Raw genomic sequence first — 17,788 nt, 5'->3', positions numbered from 1 at the left:
TTTGGGTAGTACAGTCATGTTCACAATGTTGATTCTTCCAATCCAAGAACATGGTATATCTCTCCATCTGTTTGTATCATCTTTAATTTCTTTAATCAGTGTCTTATAATTTTCTGCATACAGGTCTTTTGTCTCCTTCTGTAGGTTTATTCCTAGATATTTTATTCTTTTTGTGGCAATGGTAAATGGGAGTGTTTTCTTAATTTCACTTTCAGATTTTTCATCATTAGTGTATAGGAATGCAAGAGATTTCTGTGCATTAATTTTGTATCCTGCTACTTTACCAAATTCATTGATTAGCTTTAGTAGTGTTCTGGTAGCATCTTTAGGATTCTCTATGTATACTATCATGTCATCTGCAAACAGTGACAGCTTTACTTCTTCTTTTCCGATTTGGATTCCTTTTACTTCTTTTTCTTCTCTGATTGCTGTGGCTAAAATATCCAAAACTATGTTGAATAATAGTGGTGAGAGTGGGCAAACGTGTCTTCTTCCTAATCTTAGTGGAAATGGTTTCAGTTATTCACCATTGAGGACGATGTTGGCTGTGGGTTTGTCATATATGGCCTTTATTATGTTGAGGAAAGTTCCCTGTATGCCTGCTTTCTGGAGGGTTTTTATCATAAATGGGTGTTGAATTTTGTCAAAAGCTTTCTCTGCATCATTTGAGATGTTCATATGGTTTTTCTCCTTCAATTTGTTAATATGGTGTATCACGTTGATTGATTTGCATATATTGAAGAATCCCTGCATTCCTGGGATAAACCCCACTTGATCATGGTGTATGATCCTTTTAATATGCTGTTGGATTCTGTTTGCTAGTATTTTGTTGAGGATTTTTGCATCTATGTTCATCAGTGATATTGGCCTGTAGTTTTCTTTCTTTGTGACATCTTTGCCTGGTTTTGGTATCAGAGTGATGGTGGCCTCATAGAATGAGTTTAAGAGTGTTCCTCCCTCTGCTACATTTTGGAAGAGTTTGAGAAGGATGGGTGTTAGCGCTTCTCTAAATGTTTGATAGAATTCGCCTGTGAATCCATCTGGTCCTGGGCTTTAGTTTGTTGGAAGATTTTTAATCACAGTTTCAATTTCAGTGCTTGTGATTGGTCTGTTCATATTTTCTATTTTTTCCTGGTTCAGTCTCGGAACGTTGTGCATTTCTAAGAGTTTGTCCATTTCTTCCAGGTTGTCCACTTTATTGGCACAGAGTTGCTTGTAGTAATCTCTCATGATCCTTTGTATTTCTGCAGTGTTAGTTGTTACTTCTCCATTTTCATTTCTAATTCTATTGATTTAGGTGTTCTCCATTATTTTCTTTATAAGTCTGGCAAATGGTTTATCAATTTTGTTTATCTTCTCAAAGAATCAGCTTTTAGTTTTATTGATCTTTGCTATCGTTTCCTTCATTTCTTTTTCATTTATTTATGATCTGATCTTTATGATTTCTTTCCTTCTGCTAACTTTGGGGGTTTTTTGTTCTTCTTTCTCTAATTGCTTTAGGTGTAAAGTTAGGTTGTTTATTTTGAGATGTTTCTTGTTTCTTAAGGTACACTTGTATAGCTATAAACTTCCCTCTTAGAACTGATTTTGCTCCATCCCATAGGTTTTGGGTCATTGTGTTTCCACTGTCATTTGGTTCTAGGTATTTTTTGACTTCCTCTTTGATTTCTTCAGTGATCTCTTGGTTATTAAGTAGTGTGCTGTTTAGCCTCCATGTGTTTGTATTTTTTACAGAGTTTTTTCCTGTAATTGATAACTAGTCTCATAGCATTGTGGTCGGAAAAGATACTTGATATGATTTCAATTTTCTTAAATTTACCAAGGCTTGATTTGTGACCCAAGATATGATCTATCCTGGAGAATGTTCCATGAGCACTTGAGAAGAATGTGTATTCTTTTGTTTTGGGATGGAATGTCCTATAAAAATCCATTAAGTCTATCCTGTTTAATGCATCATTTAAAGCTGGTGTTTCCTTATTTATTTTCATTTTGGATGATCTGTCCATTGGTGAAAGTTGGGTGTTAAAGTCCCCTACTATGATTGTGTTCCTGTCAATTTCCCCTTTTATGGCTGTTAGTATTTGCCTTATGTATTGAGGTGCTCCTATGTTGGGTGCATAAATATTTACAATTGTTATATCTTCTTCTTGGATTGATCCCTTGATCATTATGTAGTGTCCTTCTTTGTCTCTTGTAATAGTCTTTGTTTTAAAGTATATTTTGTCTGATATGAGAATTGCTACTCCAGCTTTCTTTTGATTTCCATTTGCATGGAATATCTTTTTCAATCCCCTCACTTTCAGTCTGTATGTGTCCCTAGTTCTGAAGTGGGTCTCTTGTAGACAGCATATATACGGGTCTTGTTTTTGTATCCATTCAGCCAGTCTATGTCTTTTTGTTGGAGCATTTAATCCATTTACATTTAAGGTAATTATCAATATGTATGTTCCTATTACCATTTTCTTAATTGTTTTGGGTTTATTATTGTAGGTCTTTTCCTTCTCTTGTGTTTCCTGCCTAGAGAAGTTCCTTTAGCATTTGTGGCAAAGCTGGTTTGGTGCTGCTGAATTCCCTTAGCTTTTCCTTGTCTGTAAAGTTTTTAATTTCTCCGTCAAATCTGAATGAGATCCTTGCTGGCTAGAGTAATCTTGGTTGTAGGTTTTTCTCTTTCATCACTTTAAATATGCCCTGCCACTCCCTTCCGGCTTGCAGAGTTTCTGCTGAAAGATCAGCTGTTAACCTTATGAGGATTCCCTTATGTGTTACTTGTTGTTTTTCCCTTGCTGCTTTTAATATTTGTTCTTTGTATTTAATTTTTGATAGTTTGATTAATATGTGTTTTGGCATGTTTCTCCTTGGATTTATCCTGTATGGGACTCTCTGTGCTTCCTGGACTTGATTAACTATTTCCTTTCCCATATTAGGGAAATTTTCAACTATAATCTCTTCAAATATTTTCTCAGACCCTTTTTTTTTTTTTTTAATTAATTTATTTATTTATGGCTGTGTTGGGTCTTCGTTTCTGTGCGAGGGCTTTCTCCAGTTGCGGCAAGCAGGGGCCACTCCTCATCGCGGTGCATGGGCCTCTCACCGTCGCGGCCTCTCTTGTTATGGAGCACAGGCTCCAGACGCACAGGCTCAGTAATTGTGGCTCACGGGCCCAGTTGCTCCGTGGCATGTGGGATCTTCCCAGACCAGGGCTCGAACCCATGTCCCCTGCATTGGCAGGCAGATTCTCAACCACTGGGCCACCAGGGAAGCCCCAGACCCTTTCTTTTTCTCTTCTTCTGGGACCCCTATAATTTGAATGTTGGTGCTTTTAATGTTGTCCCAGAGGTGTCTGAGACTGTCCTCAATTCTCTTCATTCTTTTTTATTCTATTCTGCAGTAGTTATTTCCACTATTTTATCTTCCAGATCACTTATCTGTTCTTCTGCCTCAGGTATTCTGCTATTGATTCCTTCTATAGAATTTTAAATTTCATTTATTGCATTGTTCCTCATTGTTTGTTTGCTCTTTAGCTCTTCTAGGTCCTTGTTAAACGTTGTATTTTCTCCATTCTATTTCGAAGATTTCGGATCATCTTTACTATCATTACTCTGAATTTTTTTTAGGTAGACTGCCTATTTCCTCTTCATTTTTTAGGTCTGGTGGGTTTTTACCTTGCTCCTTCATCTGCTGTGTGTTTCTCTGTCTTCTCATTTTGCTAAACTTACTGTGTTTGGGGTCTCCTTTTCACAGGCTGCAGGTTCGTAGTTTCTGTTGTTTTTGTTGTCTGTCCCCAGTGGCTAAGTTTGGTTCAGCGGGTTGTGTAGGCTTCCTGGTGGAGGGGACTAGTGCCTGTGTTCTGGTGGATGAGGCTGGATCTTGTCTTTCTGGTGGGCAGGTCCACGTCTGGTAGTGTGTTTTGGGGTGTCTGTGGCCTTATTATGACTTTAGGCAGCCTCTGTGCTAACGGATGGGATTGTGTTCCTGTCTTGCTAGTTGTTTGGCATAGGGTGTCCTGCACTGTAGCTTGCTGGTCGTTGAGTGGAGCTGGGTCTTGGCGTTGAGATGGAGATCTCTGGGAGATTTTCACCGTTTGATATTACGTGGAGCTGGGAGGTCTCTTTTGGACCAGTGTCCTGAACTTTGTTTTCCCACCTCAGTGGCACAGCCCTGACACCTGGCTGGAGCACCAAGAGCCTGTCCTCCACACAGCTCAGAATAAAAGGGAGAAAAAAAAGAAAGAAAGAAAGAATAAAATAAAAGTTATTAAAATAATTATTATGAAAAAAATTTTTAAGTAATAACAAAAAAAAAAACCAGAACCCTAGGACAAATGGTAAAAGCAAAGCTATATAGACAAAATCACACACAGAAGCATACACATACACACTCACAAAAAGAGAAAATGGGGAAAAATATATATATATCGTTTCTCCCAAAGTCCACCTCCTCAATTTGGGATGATTCATTGTCTATTCAGGTATTCCACAGATGCAGGGTACATCAACTGACTGTGGAGATTTAATCCGCTGCTTCTGAGGCTGCTGGGAGAGATTTCCTTTTCTCTTCTTTGTTCGAACAGCTCCTGGGATTCAGCTTTGGATTGGCCCCGCCTCTGCGTGTAGGTTGCCGGAGGGCGTCTGTTCTTCTCTCAGACAGGATGGGGTTAAAGGAGCCGCTGATTCGGGGGCTCTGGCTCGCTCAGGCTGGGGGAGGGAGGGATACGGAGTGCGGGGCGGGCCTGCGGCGGCAGAGGCCTGCGTGACGTTGCACAGCCTGAGGTGCACCGTGCGTTTTCCCGGGGAAGTTGTCCCTGTATCACGAGACCCTTGCAGTGACGGGCTGTAGAGGCTCCCGGAAGGGAGGTGTGGACTGTGACCTGTGCTCGCACACAGGCTTCTTGGTGGCGGCAGCAGCAGCCTTAGCGTCTCATGTCCGTCTCTGGGGTCCGCGCTCTTAGGCACGGCTCGCGCCCGTCTCTGGAGCTCCTTTAAGCGGCGCTCTTAATCCCCTCTCCTCACGCACCAGGAAGCAAAGAGGCAAGAAACAGTCTCTCGCCTCTTCGGCAGGTCCAGACTTTTTCCCGGACTCCCTCCCCGCTAGCCGCGGTGCACTAACGCCCTGCAGGCTGTGTTCATGCCGCCAACCCCAGCCTTCTCCCTGGGATCCGACCTGTGAAGCCCGAGCCTCAGCTCCCAGCCCCCGCCCGCCCCGGCGGCTGAGCAGACAAGCCTCTAGCTGGTGAGTGCTGGTCGGCGCCAATCCTCTGTGCGGAAATCTCTCCGCTTTGCCCTCTGCACCCCTGTTGCTGTGCTCTCCTCCGCGGTTCCGAAGCTTCCCCCCTCCGCCACCCGCCCTCTCCACCCACGAAGGGGCTTCTAGTGTGTAGAAACCTTTCCTCCTTCACAGCTCCCTCCCACTGGTGCAGGGCTCGTTCCTATTCTTTTGTCTCTGTTTATTCTTTTTTCTTTTGCCCTACCCAGGTACCTGGGGAGTTTCTTGCCTTTTGGGAGGTCTGAGGTCTTCTGCCAGTGTTCAGTGGGTGTTCTGTAGAAGTTGTTCCACATGTAGATGTATTTCTGATGTAGTTGTGGGGAGGAAGGTGATGTTCGCGTCTTACTCTTCCGCCATCTTTTTTTTTTTTGCGGTACGCGGGCCTCTCACTGTTGTGGCCTCTCCCGTTGCGGAGCACAGGCTCTGGACGCGCAGGCTCAGCGGCCATGGCTCACGGGCCCAGCCGCTCCGCGGCATGTGGGATCTTCCCGGATCGGGGCACGAACCCTGTCGCCTGCATCGGCAGGCGGACTCTCAACCACTGCACCACCAGGGAAGCCCTCTTCCGCCATCTTGAAGCTCCTCCAAGTTGTGCTCACTCTGCCCGGGGAGAAATTCCAACGGCAGGTATTGGTGACACATCCTCTTCTTTAGCAGGTGGCAGACTGGCAACTCCTGGCACAAGGTGGCCATCCCTGGTTTCACATCAACATGATCTCAGGCACAAACCTCCTTGTTTTTACATTTTGTCTTTAAGTTACTTGTTGAAACAACTCGCCGACGGTCCCAAGGACTGTCGCGGCTTTGGCTGGTGGGGCTCCTCCAGAGCCAGCAGCTCCAGTGAGGCCGCCCTCCCCTCGGGCTCCAGGGCAGTTCAGTAGCAAGATCTTTTTTGATCCACCTCCGGAAAATTTTCCCCAGGACCAGCCTTCAGATGCCTCTCCTCACTGAATCACAGTTACAATATCTTTCATATTCTTCTGCGAGGCCGACGCCGTGTATGAGGTGCTGGAAAATGAAGCAGGAAGGACTTGTGCAACTCTTCCAGAGTCTTTGCTTCAAAACACTGGACTTATACCTTCCTGCGACCGGAAGGCTTCCCCAGCATTTCCCCAGGTCCTGGCTTTGTTAGAAGTGCTAACGAACGAGGTTCAGTGGCCGAATGCACAGCAAGCCAAACGCCAAGACTCCAAGGTTCTCAGCCCAGCGCAGATTTCTGACTGCCTGAAGCGCAGGGCTCAGGGCACTTGTGGGATCCCAACTATATTTCAATTTTTAAAAAAATCAGTGTAGAGAGGTCAGATGGAATTCTAAAGTATGTTCAAGGAAAGTCTGAGAAACAACACTTCAGCAGGGTTTCAGGCTACAAAATCAACACACAAAAATCAAACATACTTCAATATACTAACAACAAAGATGTGAAAAAAAATTAAAAACACAAAACCATTTATAACCACTCAAAAGCAAATGAAATACCTAGACATGAATCTAACAAAATATGTACATGATTTGCGGCTGAAAATTATAGAAGACTTTCTCATGTTTCCATGACTTTCCTGGCTTTAACACTTTTAAAGATCACAGGGCCGGTATTCTGCTGAATGTGGGTCAATTGGGGTTTGTATGATGCTTCTTCATGATTAGATGCAGTTTATGCATCTTTAGGATATGAGAGCGATCTGCTTGTGACATCTGTCACCCTATTGATTGCCAGGGTTGATCTGATCTGGCTGGCTAGGTGGGTGTCCCCGTCCTTGATCATGGTTCCACATGCTTCCTCCCAAAGCTGCACACTGACTGGGTCAAAGAGGACGAACTTCCCTGAAAGAGGAGGACTGATCTTCCACCAAGGGTATAGCTGTGTTCCCTGCTAGAACCTCCAAACGAGTTCTCAGGTTATGCATCTTTGGCGGGAATATCACAAAAGTGATGCTGCATTCTTCTCGTCGCATCCCCTCAGGGATCACAGGGCTTCAGTTTGTCCCATTACTGATGATGTTCACTTTGATTGTTTGATTAAGGTGTTGTCTCTCAGGCTTTTCCACTATTTGATGCACAGTTCTATAAGCTTGGACAAATACATAGAATCATGTAACCATTACCATAGACGAGATGCAAACAGTTTCATCACGCCATAAAATATTACTCCAGAAACACTGTAGTGAAGCCCTCCCTCTGCCCCTAATACCTGGCAACCACTGATCTGTTCTCCATCTCTGTAGTTTTGCCTTTTCATAATGCCGTATAAATGGAATCATACAGTATGTAAAGTTGCTCTATTGCCCTTTGTAATTAATAAATATTTAGGGGGAAGTAATTTTAAACTATGTAATATCCTGCTCCATATCAAACTTTCCAGCAATTTGTTTACCTATTTATATCAGTATGAACTTCCTGATTAATTAAATGGTTATAATCCATTACTATTATTATGTTTTTGATTCTCAAATTGTCCCTGACTTGACTAATGGGAATCCCTTCAAATTACTATCAGTGTCTTTTTGACATAGTCCTATCATTTTTGAGTACCTCCTGGCTTTCCATCAGAACATATCCCAGGCTTACTTGTGCTTATTCATGTTGGGATGTTCCTTCTCCCAGGTCCTTTCAGTAGACAGAGCAAGAGAATACATACGTATACACACACACACACACACACACACACACACACACACACATTTATTTCTCTCTATTGAAAACTATAAGCTCACACCAATACCTTGAATTCCAATCCAACATCACAGGGTTTATTCAAGTCATGTTTGTAACGCCTTTCTCTAATAGTGAGAAACGTGGCTCCATTCATCCTTAGTTATATAACCAATTTTGCATCACCGCCACCAGCCCCTCTCTCCTGCAAAATTCCCACTCAGGTTTTGACTTCTCACATAGGACAAGCCCACTGCATGAACACCCTCCTCTCCCTGCTTGGGCTCCAACACCCTATGCCAGGCTGGCCTTCTACATGGATGCCCACCTTTCCACTGCTCAGGCTCTGAAACCCAACTCTGGGCCTCCCCAACAACCCCATGTGATTTCCTTCCCCACCCTGCTCAGGACCTTACACTCAAGACAGCCCCTTCCCCTCTCCATTGGGATATCCTCCTCACCCTTCTTGGGCTCTGAGTCCCCAGGATGGGCCACCCCCACTTGTGAATGCATTTCCTATGCCAGTCTGCCCCTCCCCTGCCCCATGGACACCCTTGTCACCCTGTGCTGGCAGCTCTGCAATGAAATACCCTCCCCATGTTGTTCTGGCTCCTACACTGGGCCTTAGGCCAACTTCCTGCATGGATGCCCTCCTCACACTGGCAGACAGACAGATTAAGGCAGATCACCTTGGTCAAGTTAAAGCTGGTCTATGTCCAGTGTGCATTTACCTCTAGAGCAGTACCTGTTCATGGGTCTCAGTTGGTGAACTTTAAACTCCTACATGTGTCTCCTCATAAATGTGAGACTGCCAAAATCTCTGCTTAGCTCTTTAGCCCCTTGGTAACTTTATGTTCATTTTCTTGGAATCTCATGAGCTCAGTTTAAGTGTCAACAAATGTTGAGATGGGATTATAAATAGAATTTCAGGCTCACTTCTTTGTATTTCTCTCTCTTCTGGGATCTTTTCCCCTCAAATCCCACCTACCTAGGTAGCCCTGAACTCCAATTTTTGTCTCCCTTAGCCCAGTAAACTTGCTGCAGGTTCTATGCTTCTGCTTTATATTCACTCTCTGTGGCCAGAACTGTGAATTGGCAACCACTCTGAGAGGAAGAAGTCACTAAGAATGTGGAACACAATCGATGCACTTCTCTCTGCTTGAGGACAATAGTCCTTCAAGTCCTAGCTATCTTGCTTACTCTCGAATGCCTTCAAAAGATAAAAAACAAAAAAAAATCGTTTTACAATCAGACAAGAAAAAGGAATAAAAGGTATTCAAATTGGAAGGAAAGAGGTAAACTGTCACTATTTGCAGATGACATGATACTTGATATACAGAATCCTAAACACTCCACACAAAAATTATTAGAACTAATAAATGAATTCCTCAAGGTAGCAGGATATAAGATTAATATACAGATATCTGTTGCATTTCTTTATACTTACAATGAAATATCAGAAAGAGAAAGTTTTTAAAAATCCCATTTAAAATCGCATTAAAAAAATACCTAGGAATTTAACCAAGGAGGTGAAAGACCTTTACACTGAAAACTATAAAACATTATTAAAGGAAACTGAAGGTGATTCAAAGAAATGGAAAGGTATCCCATGCTCTTGGATTGGAAGAATTAATATTGTTAAAAATGGCCATACAGGGCTTCTCTGGTGGTGCAGTGGTTGAGAGTCTGCCTGCCGATGCAGGGGACACGGGTTCGTGCCCCGGTCTGGGAAGACCCCACATGCTGTGGAGCAGCTGGGCCCGTGAGCCATGGCCGCTGAGCCTGCGCGTCCGGAGCCTGTGCTCCGCAACGGGAGAGGCCACAACAGTGAGAGGCATGCGTACTGCAATAAAAAAAAAAAAAAAAATGGCCATACTACCCAAGGCAATCTACAGATTTAATGTGATCCCCATCAAAATACCCATGACATTTTTCACAGTACTAGAACAAATAATTCTAACATTTATATGGAAGCACAAAAGACCCAGAATTGCCAAAGCAATCCTGAGGAAAAAAACTGGGGGCGTAACCCTTTCAGACTTCTGACAATACTACAAAGCTGCAGTTATCAAAACAGCATGGTACTGGCACAAAAACAGACATATAGATCAATGGAACAGAATAGAGAGCCCAGAAATAAGCCCACACACTATGGTCAATTAATCTACAACAAAGTAGGCAAGAATATACAATGGAGAAAAGACAGTCTCTTTAACAAGCGGTGTTGGGAAAGCTGGACAGCTACATGTAAATCAATGAAATTAGAACACTCCCTCACACCATATACAAAAATGAACTCAAAACGGTTGAAAGACCTAAATATAAGACATGACACCATAAAACCCCTAGAAGAGAATATAGACAAAACATTCTTAGACATTAATTGTAGCAATATTTTCTTAGATCAGTCTCCTGAGGCAAAATAAATAAAAAGCAAAAATAAACAAATGGGACCTAATCAAACTTGAAAGCTTTTGCCCAGCAAATGAAACCATCAACAAAATGAAAAGACAGCCTACGGAGTGGGAGAAAATATTTGCACACAATGTAACCAACAAGGAGTTAATATACAAAATATACAAACAGTTCATGCAACTCAATATCAGAAAAACAAAACAACCCAATAAAAAAAATGGGTAGAAGACCTAAACAGACATTTCTCCAAAGAAGACATACAGATGGCCAACAGTCACAAGAAAAAACACTCAATATTGCTAATTATTAGAGAAATGCAAATCAAAACCACAATGAGGTATATCACCCCGCACCAGTCAGAATGGCCATCATCAAAAATCTACAAATAATAAATGCTGGAGAAGGTGTGGGGAAAAGGGAACCCTCCTACACCGTTGGTGGGAATGTAAATTGGTGCAGCCACTGTGGAAAACAATATGGAGGTTCTTTAAAAACTAAAAATAGAGTTACCATCTGATCCAGCAATCCCACTCCTGGGCATATATACAGAAAAGATGAAAACTCTACTTCAAAAAGATAGGTACACCCCAATGTTCATAGTAGCACTGTTTACAATAGCCAAGACATGGAAACAACCCAGTGCCAATCAACAGACAATTGGCTTAAGATGTGGTATATATATACAATGGAACATTACTCAGCCATAAAAAAGAATGAAATACTCCCACTTGCAGCAACAAGGATGGACCTAGAGAATATCGTACTAAGTGAAGTAAGTCAGACAGAGAAAGACAAATACTATATCACTTATATGTGGAATCTAAAACAATAATACAAATAAACCTATATACAAAACAGAAACATGGGAATTCCCTGGCGGTCCAGTGGTTAGGACTCCACGCTTTCACTGCTGAGGGCCCAGGTTAAATCCCTGGCTGGGGAACTAAGATCCCACAAGCTGCACAGCATGGCCAAAAAAAGAAAAGAAAAGGAACAGACTCACAGACATAGAAAACAAACTTATGGTTACCAAAGGGGAAAGCAGGGGAAGGATAAATTAGGAGTATGGGATTAACAGATACAAACTACGTATACATAAAATACATGAGCAACAAGGATATACTATATAGCACAGGGAACTATATTCAATATCTTGTAATAACCTATAATGGAAATAATCTGAAAAAATACATATAAAACTGAATCACTTTGCTGTACACCTGAAACTAACACAGTATTGTAAATCAACTATATTTCAATTAAAAAAAAACCCAGCTTTTAAGCAAATCTAGTTTTCATAGTGGTTTTCAGTAGGAGAATAACTCTGATACCAGCTCCTCTGCCATAGCTAGAAGCAGACATCTACATCTGAAGTTTTGGTTTTGTTTTTGTTAAATGCTTCTTTGAATTGGTGAGTCAATAGGTTCACTGTGTGATTTGGGCAGTGGGGGGAGAATTGGATTGGAGTATGTGTAGACCACCATCCTTCTAGAGCAATTGCCTACTTAGGCACTGGAAAAAAACTAGGTGTATTCTGTTCTTCTCTAGAAAGAGCTAATATGAAACCAGCCATCCTATAAGAGCAGTGTTCTCCATACCCTAAAGGGCTCAGATGAAGGTGGAAACTGTTTCTCTTAGTAGACAGCACATTTCTTCCTTTTATCAAGTCTATATCAACATAAAGAAATTTCAAATTAGGGTTACAAAAATTATAGCATATTTTAAGTGTTTATATGTAACAAATGTGACCTTTATAAAAAGGCAAAACATGCAATTCTTTACGTTTTATTTACTAGCTACTTATGAGAATATGAATTACAGTGCACTATCAGTACTGATGTTCATTAAAGGGCCACAGTTGAAAGCTGTAAGTGTACTTTGTAAAGAGAGATATGAACTTATTGGTATATGACATTTACAATTTAAATGCGAATGTTATTCTGTGAATTGTGGGTCCCTGGCCATCTGGCTATGACAGGCTCTAGCTGGGAGAACTTCCCAAAGAAACAGAAGTTATAAGGAAATCCCTGACTGTGGACCTTCCCCTTGGCATAAACTCTGAAGGAAGAGGATTAAGGTATTTAAAATTTACCACCTTTACAAGTGTTTTAGTAGGTTGTCTTCACACCCAAGTACCTGAAGGTAACTTAATTAATTTGGGGATTGTTTCCCCCAATGTAAAGAGAGATTATCCATCTTAATCTTACAGAGTTGTGAGAATTCAATGAGACGAGGGTACACGAAAGCACCTGGCAAATACTAGTTGCTTTTTTTAGTGACTATTTCCAAAGATGGTTCAAGATTTTATTAATGATTGCTAAGACTGTGTGGACACAATGTCTCGATTATCTGTTGCATGTGTAGAATACTTCCACTTTCCACAATGGCTGGCAAAATTTTAATTCAGTAGTCTAGTTGGGTGAGAGCATCTATATATAATATACATATATTCATAGTTTTCATGAACACAAAATGATAAAGACCTAGAAGTCTCTTTAGGATTATCCTGGTTGGATCTCTTTATTTCATGGATGAGGAAATGGAGACCCAGGAGGTGAAGTGTCTTGCCCTAGTATCCTCATTGGTTATTGGCAGTGAGACCAGCATGTGGGAGCCCAGACTTCTGACCGTGTTTACCTGGAGGCCTAGGGTCATAACTGGTGCTTTGTCTCTTCTGCCTCATTCTCATGGCCAAAGCAAGTCACATAGCCCACCCAGATTCAAGGCTGGGGAAGCGGGGTCCACCTCCTGGTAGGAGGAGCCACAAAGTCACATAACAACAGGCATGGATACAGGACAGGTTGAAGAACTGAGGATATTTTTGCAATCAATCTACCACAAAAAGCAAATGCTTCCCATGGCCCTGACACTTTTTTCAAGTACGAGCATTAAGCGTGTTTTTTGACTTTCTAGACATCTCGGCACTGTGGAGAGGCCTCGGGAAGGAATTCCTGTGAGTAACTGCGAGCCTCTTGTGGGCTCTGCCCTGCGCAGGATGCTGAGGGGAGAACAAAGAGGTCGCAATATGCAGGACTCAGTGACCTGGCCCTGCAGGCTCCCGAGCAAGGTAACATACACATGGGGACAATCACGAGACAGTGAATGGCACGGAGGACAGGTGACCCAACGTGGAGAAGGAGGGGAAAGCAGACTGCCAACAGTCTGAACAACAAAACTTCCTTGAAAGAAATGAAATTTACACCAAGCAGGGGAAGGCAAATAGAACTTAACTAGCCAGACAGAGGGAAGAATGTCTTAGCTGAGGGAAATGATGTGATAGAAAGGGCAACATCAGGGGTGAGCTTGGGTTACTGAGGGAAGATAGCATTCGAGGTGGAAAGACAGGGTTAGGCCAGATAGTAGAATCTGTCCACCCAGGATGGCTGGGTCACAGTGAGGTGGCTGGAGCTGCACCTACAGGAGGGTCTGTGAGGCAGGATGTGGAAAAGGAGAACAGACCTGGTGGTACCTGTGAGGCAGGGCTGGGGCAATTTCCGGAGCAGAGAAAACAGAGAAGCCTTCTCTACCTGCCCAGGTGCCAATGGAAAAGAACTTGGGTTAAGGTCTGGGTGGTGAACCTAAAAGGTTAGCTGATTTGAAGGGAGAATTGGTAGGATTTGGAACATTTACGTCCTTTGCATTCAGACACTCATGGCAGACTGTATAAGCTAGTTCCATGTTTAGTGATAGTGAATGCAGATGTGTAAAATTGGAGGTTCTTCCCCTCCATCACCACTGTCATCTCCACTCTTTTATCTTAAGTGCAAAAATATTAATCACTTGGTAGGTAAACAGAATTTGTCAGCTTATTTTTTCACCCCTGACAAAACATTTTAGTACCAAAACAAATCAAAAGTACATGTTAGGAAAGTTCCCTTTTGAAAATTCTGTATTTGATATTGCTCATCTGTAGCACTTAAAACCAATCCTATTTAGACTCAGTATTTCAGTATTTATATTCTAGACCTGCACTGTCTAGTCCAACAGAGAAGCCACTATTGAGTATATGAAATGTGCCCAGTCCAAACTGAAATGTGCTGAAAGTGTAAATTATATGCCACATTTCAGAGACACTTATATCAAAGAATGTGAAGTATCTCTTAAATAATTTTTATATTGATTACTTATTGAAATGATAATGTTTTGGATATATTGGATTAAATAAAATATATCATTAAAATTCATTTTACCTATTTCTTTTTACTTTTTAAACATTACTATTAAAAAATGTAAAATTATATATGGGTTCACTTTGTGGATCGCATTACATTTCTGTTGGACGGTGCAATTTTTTTTTCATATACACTTATTTTTTTTTTGGCCATGGCGCAGAATGAGGGATATTAGTTCCCCAACAAGGGATAGAACCCACACACTCTGCATTGGAAGAGTGGAGTCTTAACCACTGGACTACCAGGGAAGTCCCAAGGACAGTGCTATTTTAAAGCTTCACTTTGTCTAGAAATATTATGTTATGAAGTGGCCCATACTGCAGTTAATGGCATTAACAAGTGGAATCATTTTACTTGCCTAATGACATGAAAAATTGTTCCATACATTTCTATTTTCTTCCAGGTTGAATCTGTGATTTAGTGATAAATCATACAAATATCATGAAGCACATGCTATATTATCTGCTTTCAGGCACAGCTCTTTATGTGATTATAATTTCTTTTCCCATAAGGGAGGGAATATGAAAGAGATTTACAATAAAAATTTACATTCATTAAAAAATTTTAACAATGAGTATTTTAGATTATCATTAAAGCATGATAAATAATGTGCCTGCATCATTTTAGCATCAATTTACAAAATCTATATGCAGTCAGCAGTAGGCCCTTACTGAACAGGTGTTGTGTTTTGTTGCGGTTGTTATTGTTTAATTCGGTCTCTCAAATGTCTTTTTTCTTTTAAATAGATCTTTACTGGAGTATAATTGCTTCACAATACTGTGTTAGTTTCTACTGCACAACAAAGCGAATCAGCCATATGCATACACGTGTCCCCATATCCCCTCCCTCCTGAGCCTCCCTCCCATCCTCCCTATCCCACCCCTCTGGGTCATCGCAAAGCACCGAGCCAAGCCGATCTCCCTGTGCTATGCGGCTGCTTCCCACCAGCCAACTATTTTACATTCGGTAGTGTATATATGTTGATGCTACTCTCACTTCACCCCAGCTTCGCCCTCCCACCCCATGTCCTCAAGTCCGTTCTCTATGTCTACCTCTTTATTCCTGCCCTGCAACTAGGTTCATCAGTACCATTTTCTTTTTTTTAAGATTCCATACATATTCGTTAGCATACAGTATTTTTCTCTTTCTGACTTACTTCACTCTGTATGACAGACTGTACAGCAGTCCCATTGCTGCTGCTGTTTCTTTTTCTTCATGGCATTGACTTTTTGAAGATTTTAGGTCAATTGCCTTGTAAAATATCCTACATGGCATCCTTTCACTTGTCCCACTATCCCCTGAATTCCTAGAAAATGGAGATCAGGTCTAGAGAAGCTTGATTACGTTCAGGCAAACGATTTTAGTAAGAATACTTAATAGTTGATGTTGTGTACTTAATATTGCCTCATATTAGGAGGCACAAATATCAAGCTTTTCTACAATTTGTCATGTTGAATTTGATCACTTGTTTAAAGTTGTGATCGCCAGACTTCTCCATTGCAAAGGTATGTGTTTCCATTTGCAATTAATATGTAATCTGGGGATGACACCATGTGGATGTATGGTTTCCTGACAATTGTTCACTTAATGGCAGCATATATTACTAATCCTTGCTTGAACCTATTATTTCATTAGGAGTTGCAAAAAATGATGATTTTTAAATTCTATCATTCCTTGCCCTCTTCCATAAAGAATCACTTTTTTTTCTCTCTCTCTCTCTCTCCTTTTTATTACCATGAATTCATAGATTGTTATTTATGCATTATATTACAATTACAGTCATTGTTCTTTCTGATGCTCAAATTGTCCCAAATTTGGCCATTGTCCTTTAGACATGTCCCATCATTATTTGAGCACTTCCTTGCTTTTTGGCACAATGAAATGTCCCAGGCTTACCTTCTACTTTCTCTGCCCCAGATTGGGGCTGCTTTAGTGAAGAAAGATATTTAGAAGCCAAGATCTGAACATTAGGCACGCTCAGTGCTTCTAGGGTCTCTCAACGAACAGTTTTTCAAATTGAGATGTAATTACTATATGACAAAATTCACTCTTTAAAAGTGAACAATTGGGGACTTACCTGGTGAAACAGTGGTCAAGACTCCATGCTCCCAATGCAGGGGGCCCAGGTTCAATCCCTGGTCTGGGAACTAGATCCCACATGCATGCCACAGCTGAGAGTTCACATGCCACAACTAAGGAGCCTAGGTGCCACAACTAAGGAGCTGGCGAGCCACAACTAAGGAGCCCACCTGCAGCAACTAAGACCCAGCACAACCAAATTTTTTTAATTAATTAATTAATAAAAAAGAGAGCTAATGCCTTAAAAGCAGCCAATTGAAAATGCAAATCAAAACCACAAGTGCTTGCTTCAGCAGCACATATACTAAAATTGAGATGATAACAGAGTTTAGGATGACCTCTGCACAAGGATGACATGCAAATTTGTGAAGCATAAAAAAAAACCCACAGTAAGATACATTTCACATCTATTAAGGTGACTATCATTAAAAAAATTTTTCTTTAAACAGAAAATAACAAATGTTGGCAAGAATATGGAGAAACTGAAACCCATGTGCATTGCTGGTGGGAAGATAAAATAGTGCAGCAATTATGGAAAACAGTATGGTGGTTCCTCAAAAAAATAAAAAACAGAGTTTCTCTATGACCCAGCAATTCCAATCCTAGGGATAAACCCAGAAGTACTGAAAGCAGGGTTTTAAAAAGATATTTTGAACGCCTATGTGCATAACAGCATTATTCACAACAGCCAAAAGGTTGAAGCAACCTGAATATATACAACCAGTGTATATATTCACATATATACTGAATATTATCTTCCTTTTAAAAGAAAGGAAATTCTTACACATGCTCCAGCCTGGATGAACCTTGAGGACATTATCTCAGTGAAATAAGCTGCTTGCAAAAAGAAAAATACAGTACGGTCCACTTGCATGAGGTACCTAAAGAAGTCAAAATCATAGAGACAGAAAGTAGAATGGTGGTTGCCAAGGGCTGGAGAGAGGAGGGCGTGAGGAGTTATTGTTTAATAGGCTATGGAGTTTTAGTTTGTAATATGAAAAGAGTTCTGGAGATATATAGTGGTGATGGTTGCACAACAATGTAAATGTACTGAATTTCACTGAACTGTACATTTTAAAATTGTTAAAATGATAAATTTTATGTTATGTATATTTTACCACAGTTTTTAAAGTGTACAAGTTGATGATTTTTAGTGTGTTCACAACCATCACCACTATCTAATTTTAGAACATTTTAATCACCCACCCCCC

General features: G+C 41.1%; 1 non-coding gene across 1 annotated transcript; it reads left to right on the top strand.

Annotated features, from left to right (window-relative positions):
- The first annotated feature begins 16,857 nt into the window (after nt 1-16,857).
- Nucleotides 16,858-16,962, top strand: LOC114905294. The gene has a single exon (XR_003796145.1). It is a non-coding gene; the product is annotated as a U6 spliceosomal RNA (small nuclear RNA).
- The last annotated feature ends 826 nt before the right edge of the window (nt 16,963-17,788 follow it).

The sequence above is a fragment of the Monodon monoceros genome, unplaced genomic scaffold, assembly GCF_005190385.1.
Source record: "Monodon monoceros isolate NGI ecotype Baffin Bay Population unplaced genomic scaffold, NGI_Narwhal_1 Super_Scaffold_21, whole genome shotgun sequence".
NCBI classification, from domain to species: Eukaryota; Metazoa; Chordata; class Mammalia; order Artiodactyla; family Monodontidae; genus Monodon; species Monodon monoceros.
Note: the sequence above shows the minus strand (reverse complement) of the source record. Positions and strands in the feature narration are given on the sequence as shown.